Source organism: Clytia hemisphaerica, unplaced genomic scaffold (genome assembly GCF_902728285.1).
Source record: "Clytia hemisphaerica strain Z4C2 unplaced genomic scaffold, Clytia hemisphaerica genome assembly, whole genome shotgun sequence".
Classification (NCBI taxonomy): domain Eukaryota; kingdom Metazoa; phylum Cnidaria; class Hydrozoa; order Leptothecata; family Clytiidae; genus Clytia; species Clytia hemisphaerica.
The window spans coordinates 673776-681547 of record NW_027103968.1 but is presented as its reverse complement, the minus strand read 5'-3'; positions in this window follow the sequence as shown (position 1 = coordinate 681547).

Genomic DNA, 7772 nt, shown 5'->3' with positions numbered 1-7772 from the left:
TTTCAACTGAATTGTTTATGATATTTTGTGACCTTTTCCTTTTGAAACAAATCCAAACCAAATATCAATTCATTTAACACGAATTTGCAAAATGTATAAAATTGAAACATGATCCTAAATTCAATTTGATTGAGAAACTTTCTATTTGGACTAATTTTTCTAAGTTTTAAGAAAATCAAGGTCCTAAATTTTCCGATATCTTTTAGCAAAAAATCTGCTCTAATTTAATACCTGATTTACCAAATAATTGCCTAAGAATCCCCATATTTTTGCCTATGGTTTCTAGAAAGTACCCAATCTAACAGGATAATTTTCCTCAGAAACCATGTCAGTAGATGTTTTTCTCGAATTCTCTCTTTTCTTAATCCCTTCAACCTGCTGATCCAAAAATATCCAAGTTTTTTAAAACTATTTTTCTAGAACAGAGCTCGTTTCCGCTACGTTGAAATGACGTCATTGCAAGAATTCTTTCGCTTTCACTTTTTTTAAGATTAATGATTTTAGTCGTGTCAGCACGGTTTAGGATATTATCTTACCCAGCAAAATTATCTAAATCTGTATAAACCACTTTTAGTTAAAACGTTTCAAGTTGCATCTTTATAGCTTAATTTGAAAATTTTTCCGATGATGACCTTATCAGAGAGTATTTATACTAAACTATACATTTTTAGGGGTCTAGTTGATGAAAGTGAAAAAAACACATAATAAAATGCACATGAAAAGGGTAAAAAACTTCGAGTTTTTTATCCATAAAGAACTTCTTTGTCAAATTTCTCAAGGTTATGGCCTTTTGGGCTAATTCTACCACCAGAATATAGAATTCAAAGATTGGATATTTCCAAACACTAATCGAGGATCTAGATCGCTTTTAAATGATCGCTTGTAACCTTGAACATGTTTCGATAAAAAAATCACAAAGCTCTGATTACACTTATAAATACAAATTGGCAACTTTTCAAGCCAAATGTTCTTTGTTGTCGTAAATTAGAATTCGAATGGGACAGCTTTGAGCGACTTTTTGGGTTGGAAACAGTTTGGAAAACGTTTAAAATCCATGTGGAAATTACACCTTTGTGAAATTGAAACTCTTTCGATTGGAAAACTAGACTTTTTGGGTTGGAAATTTGTGTTTCTCCAAACAGTTTGGAAAACGTTAAAAATCCATGTGGAAATTACATTTTTGTGAAATTGAAACTCTTTCGATTGGAAAACTAGACTTTTTGGGTTGGAAATTTTTTTTCTCCAAACAGTTTGGAAAACGTTAAAAATCCATGTGAAAATCACATTTTTGTGAAATTGAAACTCTTTCGATTTCCAAGGTGTCAAAATTAGACCCGGGAAAGTAGAAAAAGATTGACCTAACACGTTATAGGTCATTTCCCTACAAAAATTTAGTTCTTTTCCTTCTCCCTAACGACCTTTATTTTAAAACAGCAAATTATGACTAATTGTCCATCCTCAAACACACTTTCGCGAAATGATTAATTTCATTCAAAATACGTGTTATTCAAAGTCATGTTTTCCCTAAAAATGAGTTTTCGTTCCTGTCTGATTTCAAGTCTACACTATGATGACCACTTCAAACAGTTTGAATTTCAAGGAGAGAAGTAATTATTATGTTTTTCTGAGGATTATGTGTTTTAAAGAGTCTTTGGCTTGTTGGAAGGATTGAATTCTTTAAAATCTTTTTAAGAGATTATCTACTTTAACAAAGTAGGATTAAGATTTGGTCAATATTTGTTCAGATGATAATCATTTGTGGCTTATCACTGTCTGGAACGTCAAGACAAATTTGTTACGACAAATTGAGCTATATTCATTTTCCAATAACAATTAAGTAAGACCAAGGTTTCTTATATGTCTTCTTGGTCTTCTTATATTACTTCTCCTAGTAATCTAAGCTTCTCCTAAGCTTCCATCGTATGGAGGCAGAGAAAACTAGATCTTAGAAATCCGTTTTCGAAAGTGAAAGTGAAATGCATACCCCGTATTGAAATCAAAACAGATCAAGTGATATAATCTGAAGTGATCACTTTCTTCTTGGTTAAAATGATGTATTCAAGCTGTCTTTTGCCCGCCTTTTACTGTGTGTATCAGACATTTTTTTTGACAAGGTGATCAGTAAAGACAGCATGAGGTGTAACAAGAATTCTTTAACTTCACTTGACCCTCTCTGTAAATCGATGTTCAGGGGACCAAGGATTTTCTTTGAATTTGAGAAAAAATCGAATTACAGAAAGTATTTTATACTAATTTCTAGCTGATGGGACAAATATTCTAGTTCGAATTATGACAGAATAGTAGAGGTTCGAATTAGAGAGAGTTGACTGTATGTCTCTTCCTCATCCACACATGTAAAGAGTAATGTGTTGTCAGGTAGGGGTCCTAGTGGCCGTTTGTTCTGATTAAAAAAAATAGGATATGATTGCTCCTTTAAATTTGACCCCCCTAATATCAATATTTGGCCCACTCAATATAGCTCTAAAGCCGTAAAGAAAGATTCCAAACCCTGGAAGATGCTTTTTCGACGATATAAATTTCAAGTGTGCCTCGGCAAGTCATTTTTTTTGACAAAGTGGTTAACAAAAATTGAAGAGATTTTATCGATCCATTTAAGCTTTAGTGGGAGATTTATGATGAGTAAATCATATGAAATCGATATATAGTGTTTCAAGCCCTCTTTAGTTAGTGCCTTGACCTTTCTTTGACAATGGTATTAGTATGATAAATACGTTTCAAAAACAAAAAGGAGAAGATATCCAATATGAAATATGGCATGAAAAACTTTTAGTAAGAACTACTTGAAATTTTGAGAAGATCCTCGGCTAGGTTCTCGATTTTTGATCAAAAATGGTCTTCAAAATAGTTCTTTCCTTTTTGAAAAGTTATTCTTAATTACCCCCTTTGGGTAAGATTTGATCATCCAATTCGCGAAAGTTTATGCTTGTATTGTGAAGAATATTTTTTCCTCGAATTCGCGAAAGTAAATGTCGTAAATTTCTCGAATTTTCGACCTTGCGAAAGTTTGTACGCCTAAAATAATTCCTCCCAACCTCCATAAGTGGGAGCCTTATGTAGCATGTCAAGACTACTCCGGTCTGAAGGAATGTTTGGTATATGAATCAGATTTCGACCTCAGTAAAGACCAAATCGCAAAAATTTGAAAGCTTATGTTCGATTTCAAGCAAAATTTTCAAACTTTAGATAAAAGAAATGGATTTCAAAATTATTTTACCTTAAAAGAAAATAACGTCAGAGTTAAGGTCAAAAGTATGAGTTGTGTAAAAATGCTGAAAAGTTTGGAGAGGGTGATAAATGAGGTGTAAATACTGTGGTTATTTTTATTGAATTTGTTTTTTCTCCTTTAACAATTTTCTACATCGAATACAAATGATGACTTCTCTTCGTTTAACTTCTCAAAACTCGCTTAGATTTATCTGGAGTTGGTTAACCAGTCCAGTAATGTCAATTGAAAACGTCTCAAATATTTCTTGGTTTTCATCTGGAAAAGTCTTTATTTCCAAGAATGAGGAGTTTATTTTTAGGAGTGCGTATGTTGTTTTTGAATAGTACAGTTCTCGATTTAAGTTTAAAGTTCGGTTTTTCTCTCCGTCTGTTAGTCTATCTATCAGTCTGCCAGAGCATAGTTTTAGGGCATTGTGGGAACTTGAAGATTGTCGGATTTTGGCTATGTTCGCACACCCATTCGTTTTCATAATTTTGGTTTTTGGAGTCGGATTTTGGCTATGTTCGCACACCCATTCGTTTTCATAATTTTGGTTTTTAGAACACGAGGGCTAGATACTTCCTGAATAATCTAGTGCTCAAACTTACCTATTATCTTGACAAACTTGGTATGTCAATGATCATTATTGAACCTGAACCTGAACACTAAATTTCGATTTAGTAAATAGAGTTGTTTGGTCGCAAAGTTTTTTGTTCGATTGAGTTTCTATTGTGTTAGACAAAATAATTTCAATCAACTAATCAATCGATATCTAAGGAGTTGTCCCAAAGTTGAATACTTTCACTTTTTCATCCATCTTTGAAAAAAAACCACAGTATGTCTGCCTCATTTTATCACACTTGTTTTATGACGAAAATAATATCTTTAAAAAACGTCATGCTTACTCGATAATCTGTACTATCACTAATCTGCCTATCACGCGATCAAGTAATATTTTTGTGGTTTTCTCTGTAGTCTGCCATTGTGATTTTCCTCTTTTTACATCACCTTAAAAATATCAGTTTGTCTTAAGCCACCTTGACCTCGATTTTATACTCATGGGTTTTATACTTTAACAAGTAAAATTTGTCTGGGTCAACTGGCACAGTTTGTGAAAGAAATAGAATTTGGTAGCCATCGAGAGAACTAATTTTGACGAGCAGCATAATTTTGCGAAAAAGGTTTGATTTTTCAAAATTTATTGAACTAAGCTACGCTATACGTGATATTCACTCTGGCACAGAGTAATTTTGGACAGACCGAAATCCGCCAAAATTCCGTTTTTTAAAATAATATTTCATAATCATCCTTTCAACTTTTGTAATTGATAGTGTATGTACTGCCTTATGGTAGTGATTGATTGCATGCTTATGAGGTTCTAGACCGATCACTGTAAGTTCCAAAGCAAATATTGTCAAAATTGCATCATCTTCAATCTGTCGAGCTGGTGGTAGTACTACAGTAGAAAATCGTATAATTTAGCTGTAGGCGGGTCTACTTTAGATCTAGATTTTACAAAAAAAGATGCACGAAAAAAATTAGATACACTACTCTTTGACTTGTTGATTTAAAATTTCTAAAGAGATAATCTTAAAGTAACCTGTATAAGCTATATACCTGTTTCTTTAACCCTGCAGACTCTCATGTTTCTATGGCATGCTAAGACTATCATCAAATTCAAAATGAAAACATCTTACCGGCATCTTTCGTCAATACCTCAATCTATTTTATGAAAGAAGAAAAGCTTGTTTTTACGCAATGAAGTAAAGGGCTGAGTTGCACGTAATAAAAATGGCACAAAAAGGCACAAAAACATATGTTACATTTTAAAAGGCGCCTTGACAATCAAAATGATGGTTTGATGATTTGTAAATAACAAATTAATCGGTACTTTAATGTTTTGAGACGTGTTAAAGGATTTCGATCAATACAGCACAGGTTGATTTCATTAAACGTCGAAGGACTTTAATGGTGCAATAAAAAATATTTCGTCTCCATTCTCGTTAAAAACTTCCTTGGTGCTGATGTTAAAATCTGGAACGTAGAGCTTGAAATTTCCAGTTGTAACGCTGTTTGACGTTTGTAGGCTGTCTTTTGAATAGTGATTAGAGAGTTTATATATTCGAGGTAAATCGAGGGAGACGGTATAAAGCAGAGTTGGCGTGTCTCCGAAATCACCGTCACCTTTGGTCGACGACGGTAAAAACACCAAAATACCGTCGTCTGTTTAGGTGAGCAAAGGCGATATAGCCGTACGTACATCAACTATCGACTTTGTTTTGTATCGATTTCACTTACCGTCGCCATCGATATCCTCCGATACATAAACTCGGTATTGGGTCTCTAAGGGTAGAGAAAGGTTCATACACCTTTGGGAAAAGTAGTCAGGGAAGATTTGATCACTTTTCCAAATTATTCTTTTCCTTCATTCCGTTATTTGATGAAAATTTCTTTAACATGTCTTTAACAGACCAGTATTATCCTAGTATCAGTAGTACCGTTACTTCATTATCTCGAAATCCTATCCCATTTCATTGATAGACCTGTTCACTTTTCGAATTGTTCTACAAGCTTTTAAAATGTGGTCAAAATTCAGTTATTGTCGAGCAGAATGGTTGGTTAGTGCCACTATCTGAAAGCATGACGAGCACTTTAAACTTTTTGGAATAGTTTTTGAAAAAATTCTTGGGATACGAAAAAGAACAAGAATAAATCTTTTTGGTTTATTGTGGTGGGTTTTATTGGAAACTGCTGCGTTTCAACTTTTGGAACCTCGACATCTATGAAGGGCGCACCCTTTCCACGGAACAATCTGCCAATTAAGTTACGTAAGGAATGAATATGTTTTCTCGATAGCTCTCTAAATATCAGGCGCTTATATGACGCACTACTAGGATGACACGTCAAAAATTCATCAAGTGACAATTGATTTTTCATGTGATATAATTAAACCTTTCTGACCCCATCGTTTGTTGATCTTTATGAAGAATTTTATTGGTTTTTAGTAGGTGGATTGTGATGATAATAAGCACGCTTGTGCTTTATCAAAACTTTTGATGAACTTTCAGTGAGGGGGCGCCCATGAGAATTTGACGCAGGAAAAATATTTTTGTTTTTCTCTCACATGCTAACTAGGGTTACCTTTTTTCTGGTTACATATATTCTAGCTGGCTTGTTTCACATTCAAGCAATAGGTTACACAATTTAAGAGAAGGTTAGAGCTCGTATTTTCCTTGAAAACCTAACCTAGTGTGACTCGCAGTGCCAGCTTATCATCATACTGTAAAAGCTTCGAAGATCAATTATTGTTTTACAGGACAAAACGTGACTTGCGCAGTTGATACTTCTTATTGTTTCGTTTTGAATTTACTTTTGATTCACATTTTGATCTTAAGATATAGGAATAATATTTTTCAGTGCACTGGACAGATGCGAAATATTTTTCTCGACTTTTCATTTCGTTCTAATACTTCCTACAGGAAGGTGGTGGCTGGCTATCAATAATACTTGAACTTTATTTCTAATCATTTGATATTTTATCGTAGCTTTCTTGACGATTTTGTTTGTCACAACTTCAAGTTTTCGAATGAATTTTGAAATAGTCAGCTCCGAGTCAGCTTTAGATTGTACTGCATTCAATTTAGCCCTCTTTATGTCATTTTTGGTAGATTTTAAATTTGTCTGAGTTTTTTATTCATTTTATTTCCCGTTAGAATTTGTAATAATGTAAAACAATAGCAAGATACAGATTGGCTAATAATTTGAGAGGTTTTCAACGTAAGCAGGTCATCTCAGGATGACTTTCTGCATACCCAAAATCACTCTTTGTATACTTCTAACATGGTTGTACATTCAAGAAATTGGTAAGCTCTTCTTAATTTTTATTTTATTTAAGGTTTTTTGTGGGCAGTTGGATGGGAAATTTCCTATTTTTAGCTAGATGGTATTTCAAGTGCTTAAAAATCTAATGGGTATTCTTAATTTACCCAAAAGGCGCCAAAAGGGTAAGAGTTCAGTGAAGTTCATACAGGGATAAAAAATACCGGGTATTTTCTTCAAATTTTACTGATCTGACAAACGTGATAGAAAATTTCGTCTTCCCTTTTTTTTAGTTTCTCAGCAGAGCAGCTCGAAATGCGAGAATGATTTGAACGTAGCTGTAGTCGTTGACGGCTCAATCAAAGACGCCGCCAACGCTAAGAAAGTGCGCTCGCTTATCAAACAAATTTCAGATGGATTCGAGATTGAACCGTCAAAGAGTGCTTTTTCTCTTGGTGTCGTCAACTTTGGAATATCCTTACATCTACCTGTCGATCAATCATTTTCAAATCTTGAATTCCAATTCTTTGTTGATCAAGTAGATTTTTCAAACGTGCCGAGAGTGATTACAGACTATGGCCAATTATTTCAGAGCTCTAACAACAAGAGGTCTGCGTACGACAATGTCTTGGTCACCATTGAACAATATGGCACACCACACGCCAAAACTTTCTCCAAATTAATCTCCACTTTGGAAAAAAATACCAAGGTATGAGTTTCTTTAACA